At 40.7% G+C, this 8,960-nt stretch overlaps 1 protein-coding gene across 1 annotated transcript in view; it reads right to left on the bottom strand.

Moving 5' to 3' along the window:
- Positions 1-3,692: 3,692 nt before the first annotated feature.
- The window catches only part of ZDHHC17 (zinc finger DHHC-type palmitoyltransferase 17), a 189,910-nt gene continuing 184,642 nt past the window's right edge, over positions 3,693-8,960 (bottom strand). The window contains exon 18 of the transcript XR_007402232.1: positions 3,693-3,799. The gene's annotated coding sequence lies outside the window, so the exon portion shown is untranslated. The remainder of the gene's footprint in view (positions 3,800-8,960) is intronic.

Genomic DNA, 8,960 nt, shown 5'->3' with positions numbered 1-8,960 from the left:
CCCAGCAGGTCCTCTAGCCCTGCTGCAGCCCCAAGCTGGAGGCAGCTTCAGATTCTGCTTCTAAGTGGTTATTTTAGAAGCTTACTGTACTTTGTCTGCCTTTGAGGAGGCTGGCTCTCTGCTGTATGAAGAGAGGATTAAGTTGACCTCAAGACCAAAGAGTGAAGCAGGCAGGGCTGGGGCAGGGCTGACAGGCCACCATGCTACCACTGCCAGCCTCCCTGTAAGCCATGCCATCCTGGTTGTTAAGCATTTTTACTGTCACACAGAACAGTGAGCACCGTTGCAGTAGCTCCCTTAAGATATATACCTGGATGTTCCTTGCCTTCGAGTCACGTCTCATAATAATCCCCCCATTTCCAACACTCTTTGCCCCACTTCCCAGGCTTGGGAAGTACAGCAGGTGGACACACAGTAACGGAGAGACGGTCTGCGGCAGAAGACCACAGAGCAGGATCCTGGCCAGCCTCTGCCTTAAAGGAGATCTTTGCTAATTACGTATGATTCACAAATGTTCCTTAAAACAACAACAACAACAACCCAACTTTCTAGAGAAACATAATCCTCATGAGTGGCTTCAGCTTTGCATCACGAGTCTTGTATTAAGAGAAAACCCGACTGGTACAATTTGTTTAAACTGTGATACTTTCTAAATAAACTCTTTGTAAAAAATGAGTATGTTAGTTGAATGACGTGGGATCGACCTGTGGTGGCCTAACCTCCCCACCCTTGGCGGGGGGACCATACACGCATACATGGGGAGCACTAGAGCAGGGACTCAAGAGTTTGGTCTTCCATTCCTGGCAGTCTGGGCTCAAGTCCCAGCTGGGCCACAAACTAGCTGTGAGACATTATGGGGTATGTTATGTGGCCTCTCTCAGCCTTGGTGGGCTAAGTGGACGTAATGATAATCACCTAGGGCTTTCTCACGATGGAAGGCGTTAGGACATACAGCCCTCAGCAGAACAAATAAACTCTGGGACAATCATTGCATCAGTGTAATAGCCAATTGGGTGGGAATTTCCCATCACCTGGTCAGAGGATCCTTGGCTAAAGGGCAGAGCTGGTGACACCTAGAGCATTCCTACTCCTCAGGATGTCAATCTTGTCTCCAGCCCACCTCCTGAATCTGTCTTATTCCCGGAGAAGTCCTTCACATGGAACAGTAACATTTAGGGTATTACTTTCTCTCACATCCCATCTGGATTTGATTTCCAGTCCTTGCCTTTCTTCCTTTTGACCTTTGACACATCTGGGTTTTTTTTTTTTTTTTTTTTTAAGGTATCCATCCATCATGTGTGATTGGTGTTATTTGACTGATTGAACTCCAAGAGAGCTACAGCGTTTCCCTGTTCCCAAGTTCTAATGCACATTTTACTGTCCGCCCCAAGTATAACCACACGTATTAAATTCTAGGCTCCTATTGCCTACTCCTCAGGGAGAGGAAACCAGATGAAGAATGATTATCTCCACAGACCGGCTTGGATATTCCACAGAGTGAAAAGGACTTAGATGCTGTTACAACCGACGAGCAGTGTCCACCACGGAGGGAGAGCCTCATTCCAGTGGTCCCCTGTCAGCCGAGGCAGTGACGCTATCTGCCTTGCCCTGGATCGTGGGAGGTTCGCATCCATCCTCATTTCTTCTGAGAAGGTGGCAGCCTTGGGATCAGCCCAACAACCGGAGAGACCGTCTCAAAGGGGTGAGCCTCCCCGAGGTGTCTGCTGCAGGAGGACAACGTCTCCGGGTCTTGAAGACTTGCCTGGTCCTAACTTCTGCTTTGTGCTAGAATCTTGGGTGTAGTGGTTGGATGATAATCTGCCCGATATACCCGATGGGTGAAATCTTTTAGTTCTCCTCTTTCGACTGCCTTTTCCTCCGTCACCTATCCCCCCAGCACCACACCTCTTCAGGGCGGTCAGTTGTCAGGTATTCATTCTCCCACCGTCAACACTCCCTCCCTCCACGTAGCCACTTCCCTGGTTAACGTCATGTAAGCATTTCTACTTTGCTCTTAGTATTTCTTGTAATGGACTAGAGAGCACAGTAAGTAGGAGGGCTGATTATACCCGATGCAATCTTGCCCCTTTTCCTTATGTTCAAGCATCCAGTAAAATGCCTTTGGCTTCTCTTGGGTCTAGTCACCATGGTCATAACCAGGCTTCCAAGTTCATGAAAATCTTCCATAATACATTAAATTGCACTCCACTGCACTGGTTTTTATTTGACTAAATTGGCTCTACTTGGTTACAGCTGTATAACAGCTACAGTATTTTCTGGAATAACTTCAACATTTACTTTATTGCAAAATACTACAAACCACATTGTGTTCACAGTGACCTTCGGCTAGCACTTTAACTCTAGCAGGCCTGGCATGCCTCAACTTTTTCCTTCTCTTCTTCTATTCTGATACTCTTCAATGTCTGAGTGCAAAGGAAAAGTAGGACTTATTCAAAGAAGTGGGTATAATTCTTTAAAAATTGTTATTTTAGTTTTTTTTCTGAGCCACCATTAAATCAAAGTTACTAGAATCTCTACCAAAGTTCATAAGAACTTAAGTAGCTATAAACAGTTCTCTCTTCTTTAACAATTTCTCAGTGCTGCAGATCGGGAGTTGGCAAGCTGTAGCCCCAGCAAATCTCACCTGCAGCCTGGTTTTTTATTTTTTATTTTTATTTTTATTTTATTTTTATTTATTTTATTATTTTTATTTTTATTTTTATTTTATTTTTTTGTTTTATTTTTTATTTTATTTTAATTATTTTTATTTTTTATTTTTTTATGCAGCCTGGTTTTATAAAGTTTTATTGAAACGCAGCCATGCTCATTTGTTCACGTATGGTCTATGGCTGCTCTCACACCACAGCAGGAGAGTGACAGCCTACAAAGCCGAAGATGCTTACTACCTGGTCCTTTACAGAAAAAAGAATTTGAACTGAGTAAGCTAGCATTGGGTTTGGGTAGAGATAAGAAAGAGAGAGAGAAAGAATTCTAAAATTAGTTGGGGAGGGTTGGATATCAGGTAAATGAAAAAGCGTACACTCTGATAATGCTTACATTGTTTACCTTACCAAGCAGAAATAGATTTTTACTTCTAAAAACTGACTTTTCTTTCTAGTGCTTACAGTATTTTGTTTATTGCTATCTCTCTTCACTAGAACCTTAGCTCTGTAACGTCAGGAACTTTGTCCTCCTTTGTTCACTTCCGTAGACCAATGTGTGCTTGTGAAGCAGGGACATGAGGAGATAGGAGTAATGGCCTCAGTTCAAATTTTGGAACTAGCATCTACTAGCCATGTATTTTGGGTAAGCTATTCTTCTCTTTAAGCCTAACTGGCCTCACCTATAGTGCAAAAGTCAGAAGACTGGTAACAACATATACCCAATACATTATTGTTGGTATGGAAATATGAAACTCTAAAGTGGCGTAATTCCAGAGCTCGTGCTCCAGTTTCTGGAGTGTTTAAGGGCAGTAGCAGCTCCCCAGTTGAGATATATGAAAGTGTCCTTTAAAAATAACTTTTCATACCCAGAAATATACAACATAATAAAAATGCCTTTGGCAGATTCATAAAAATTCTTACAATTCATAAGAACGGATTCACCATTTTATCTTTGAGAAAGAAAGAGAAAATTGTTCAGGACCCCTGGGTGGCTCGGTCTAATAAGCATCTGACTCTTGATTTCATCTCAGGTCATGATCTCAGGGTCATGAGATTGAGCCCTATGTTGGGCTCCACGCACAGTGTGGAGGCTGCTTATTCCTCTTCCTCTGCTCTTCCTTGCTCTCACTCTTTCTCTAAAAAAAAAAAAAATCTTTTTTAAAAAGAGAAAGAAATATGTTCAATTCACTTAAATTAAAAGTGGATATTTTTAAATTGGGTAATATCATGACATCCCAGTCAGACACTGTAGCCAGGACTCAGAAGGGTCTACCTGAGACCAAGAACTATAAGAACCAAGGTACCTTTTCCCTTCTCTTCCTCTCTGGCCCTCCTTTCTTCCCCTGCCTCCATCTACCTCTCTCTGCCTTTTGTCTTTCCTTCCCCTTCATGACAAATTGCCTAAAGTTGCAGAGTCACTTTCCTCTGCTTTTGCAGGCCGACAATGGTTGCTGAAGTCTGGCTCCCCATGACGTCTCAGTTGACCTGCCCAACAGTAGCCATGCTTCAAAGTATGATCTGCATCTGAATCCGATAGAGGTCCTTATTGAAATGGAGGTTTCTGGGTCCCACCAGAAGCAAAGCACTGGATTCTTCCTTTTTCCCAAGCTCCTCATGATCTTTATCCATCTGAAATTTGAGGACCACAGAACTAGAATCGTGTGCTAAATCTGAATCACACAGGAGAGAGTGAAACCCTGATTGGCCTAGCTAAATATATGCACTGGTCTCTCATCGTCTATAGCCAGAAGGCCACAGAGTCACAGATTCTGTGTGGCCATGGGGACACATATCTGGAGTAGGACACCATCCTCAGAAATAAGAATGGCTTTTGCTAACATTGCAACTGCCCCTCAACACCCAGGAAGCTGGAGAGTACTGCTGTGAGAAACATTAACTCTTCCAACATCTTATGTGTCAGCAGGAATAGTGAGTGAAGAATCACAGGAAGATGGTTTCACCTTACTTCTACCTTTCAGACCTCTCTTGGGTATTTTAATTGGCAGAACTGAATTCACTTCCGGAACCCTCGCCGCAACGGAGTTTAGGAAATGTAGTTTTAACTTTTTAACCTGTAAACTAGAAGAATGGAGTTTGGGTGGGCTAATGTATGGCATTAACACAAATGGCATTCTTTATCATTTGTATACTTTTATAGCATGAAAAGATTCAATTCACCATTTTATCTTTAGTTTTCTCCTATGTAGAAGAAGAAAAATAAAACATATTTAAAAGGATTCTGATATAAAAGTACAATTAAGATTCTTCAATTTGGCCAACCGGATGCTATAACCATCAGGTTAAAGACATGCAATTAAAATGTCAGACAAAAACCTTCCAACTCCAACACTGGTCAAAATTGGTCCAAACTTCAACCCTAAATACCACACCCTATGCAAGTGCAGGACCCACTCCTAAATTTCTGTGGACTCCACATACTTATATTTTGAATGTCAACTTGACCTTGGGACTCCTACTTCAGTTCTCAGTTCTCTCAGTTACGTACCATTTCAGTCCAGGTGAGAAATTTAACTCTAATTTCTACAAGATTCCACTCACAAAAAAATTATAAGGTCTATACATTTTATCCACAACAACATAATACTGCAAGCAACTTTGAACAATAGGCATTATAGTTCTTAAAAGCTCCTTTGGCCACTTCAGTCCTAGGAGTTTTAATGACCTAGTCTGTATTTACTTTCAACCATAAGTCATCTTGTCAGCTGAACCATCTGCTCTGCTTATCTCACTCAGAATAGTTTAGTCTTTATTAATTGACAGGAATGTATTCATCCTCAAGTAACAGAAATCAAACTACAGTGACTTAAAAAGGAGTTGATTTTTCTGATATAACAAGGTATACAGAGGTAGGCAGCGCAGGGCTAATATAATTATTCTGTGATCATGTAAGCGTCCCAGGCATTGCCAATTTTTCTCTTTTACTATGATTAGACATTATAATCTGTTCTCATGCATGTGGTCTGATGGTTACAGTATGCCTGCTGCACTTTCAAACATCAGGGTGTTTTCTAAATTGATTCTAATGCTCAAAATAACATCAGTGTTGATCATGGTATTCATTATATACTTTCAAATACTATGAACCATAATATACACAAAATTTTAGCACCTAAAACAATATGAATTTTTAAAAAGATTTTATTTATTTATTCACGAGAGACACAGAAAGAGAAAAGCAGAAATAGGCAGAGGGAGAAGCAGGCTCCCTGTGGGGAGCCTGATGTGGGACTCGATCCCGGGATCACGCCCTGGGCCGAAGGCAGTGCTAAACTGCTGAGCCACCTGGGCTGCCCAGAATACAAATTTTAGTATAAAGTTGCCTGAAGATATAACCAATTGATGATCTAATACAGAGATAACAAAAATTTAAGAAATTATAATAGGAGCTGCTACATCTTGAATGTCTCTGTGTTATGTGCCAGGTACTGTAATAGGGATTTTTAATGCAATATTTTATTAAAATCTCATGATTCATCATTTAACAGACAAAAAGACTGAGTTTCAGAGATGTTAAGTGATTTGCAAAACGTCACACAAATCCCCCATCTAGTGAGCCTAATTTCAGACTTCATGCTCTACTTCCAAGGGCTTGGAAACTTCTGTTTTCCACCAAAATTCAAAGGCACCCAAGCCACGGTTCCCTGAGGACTTCCAATATGCGTGTGTGCATCGTGATTTTTAACATACATGAAAGAAATTGAATACACCTATGAATGTTCTACTTCAAGATATTTTGGAGGTAGTGTAAATGGTGTTATATTAGTCTTAAAACACATCCACATTTATTTGCAATAAGATAGGCTGTGGATCTATTTTTGGACTGCATTTCTGTGGCCCAGACATTATACCACAGTATGAATCTGCCTCCATTAAAAAGTCCTTTGGAAAAAAATGAGTTTAAGTTCATAAATAATGCAAAAGAGCTGGCTGTGTTTGCAGCTACATGACAAAACTACTTTTCTATAGGCCTCCAAAGGGCACCAGCCCAGCTCAAAGAACAAAGTCAATCAAAGCTAGACGCAGTGTGTAGTTAGTGAGCCAGCTTCAGTACTCTTTCTGCACCTTATCCTGCTGCCCATCCTCATGGATTTCCTTGCTTTGTTTTAGGAATCATAAGAGCTCGTTTCCTTCACTACTTTGCCCCATCAAAACAAGGAAGGATTTATTAAGTGGGTATAGACATTTGTTAAATGGCTAACCCGTGATGCTGCTGAAACACAGTCAAACAAAACATTACCTCATCTAGACATTTGCATTTTTCACAGTAAGTTGGAGAGGGAAAGATTTCTTCTAGTAAAGGAAATTGGCACGTGCAAAAATATGTAAGGAAATATGGAGAGAGAATGAGCAGAGGGACCCTGAGAATAGAGTAGATTTCTTTTGTTAAACCTGAAGGCAAACCTAATGAAATCCTTCTAAGATTTGGAAATGAGAATGAGAGGAATTGGCAGCCTTCTCTTTCTCCTCCTCGTTACCCCTCTCGCAGAGCAGAGAATACTAGCATATCGGTCACCATCATCGTCTTCATCTTCACTTTCATCCTAACATGGGTGTCCCTTCGTCTGCAGTCACTCCTGAGATCAGAGACTCCTCCCACTCTCTCCTGACCTGGGGCTGCCTTGGTGACACCAAAATAGATGAAAGCTGTGGTGTCCATCCACCAATCATGTGCCAGGACTGTGCCCAGTGCTTTATAGGCCTGGCTTCTCCTCTCCCATGAGATAGAATTCCATATTTCCCAAAGAGTGTCTGAAGACAGACCGCACCAGACTTACTCGAAGCGCTTATTTAAAATGCAGATTCCTGAACCCTACGTAGTTTTACTGGATCACAATCTCTTAAGAATTTTATGCATACTGAGTCTGGGGACTAGTTAGATGAGACAATTAGCTCAGTTTTATAGCTCAGAGGAAATAGCATGGAAATAACCTACCCATGGTCACCTCTCTATTAGTGGTAGGGGTCTGGCTCTATAATCTCTGCCCTTAAATCCTAAGCAGTCCTGTACTTAACACTGCATTACTGAAGATTCTGGGCATTACAGGAGCTATATTTTTCAGATGGCTATCTAACCCCGTCCAGGGCCAAATTTTGTAATGTGTGAGTATATGAGCACCACCACCCAGTTGCCTGGGTGCCAATCTTGGTCTCACCCTTTATCAGCCATGTGATCCTTAAACTTGCTGTATCTCAGTTCTTCTATCTACAAAATGAGGATAATAGTACCTACTTCATAGGATTATTGTAAAGCTTAAGTGAATTACTACAGGGAAAATGCTTAGAACAATGTCTGACATAAGTCACTCACTGTGTTAGGTATAAACATTTCCTGCTTAGGCTTAACCCTAACCTTAACCTAACTGAAACCTAACCAGACAGCACCTTGAAGTCAAGGCATATGTTATTCTTTTTTGGTTTACGTGACTTTTTTAGTTTATATTTATTTAACTCTTAAAAAAAGTTCTACAGCTCTGATCTAGCTGATTATGGGAATGGGTTGAGCTTACATTAATTCTACCCTTGTGATTCTGACTAAGGAGATTATTTGATATTTATAAACTTGGATAATGTCACCATTGAAAAATAATACTCTCAAAAGCTTGACCTTTATGATAGCGTGTGCTAGAAATTTGGGGAGAAGTTGAAAGTATCAAAATACACAAGATAGCCTATTTATTATTCCCTACCAGCTCCCTCAAAGCATGTCCCAAAAGTAAGAAATAAAGTCCTCTGATGAAACATTTGGACGATGAATATTGTTCTTGATGTCTTCACTTTACTATTCTACTGGACTCTTCAGCTGAATAAATCGATACAAACAAGATTAAAGAGGTTACTAAATTGTGTGGTTAAAGTTTGAGCATGTGAAAATTCTTACCACATTAAAGGCAAGATGCATTACTGCTTTTAGCCAAAAGCATTTGAACGTAAAAGAGAAAAAGATTTGAAGTTAAATTTCAACTAAAGATCGTCTTTGCTAGTTCCTAACGTCACCTGGGTTTTCCACATTAGTACAAGAGTTTTTCTTGAGTATGGCAAGGCCAGATTCTTACTTCAGAATCCAGTCATTTCTGCTATTTTTACAGCTTGCCCATAATAATTTAAAGAAAAGTGTTAAGATTATGCCAACTAAGCAACAGCTGGTGGGCTTTCCAATCTCATGACCAAAACACCATCTTCTCTTCCTCACTAACCAACTCATTTTTGTAAAACTTTGCTGTGGCCAATTTAAAATAAACTGGGCATGAGGCAAGCTTTCAAGCTGATTGAGTCTAA

The sequence above is a fragment of the Canis lupus genome, chromosome 15 (genome assembly GCF_003254725.2).
Source record: "Canis lupus dingo isolate Sandy chromosome 15, ASM325472v2, whole genome shotgun sequence".
In the NCBI taxonomy this organism is placed as follows: Eukaryota; Metazoa; Chordata; class Mammalia; order Carnivora; family Canidae; genus Canis; species Canis lupus.
The sequence above is the reverse complement of the archived record's forward strand: the minus strand, read 5'-3'. Positions and strand labels throughout refer to the sequence as shown.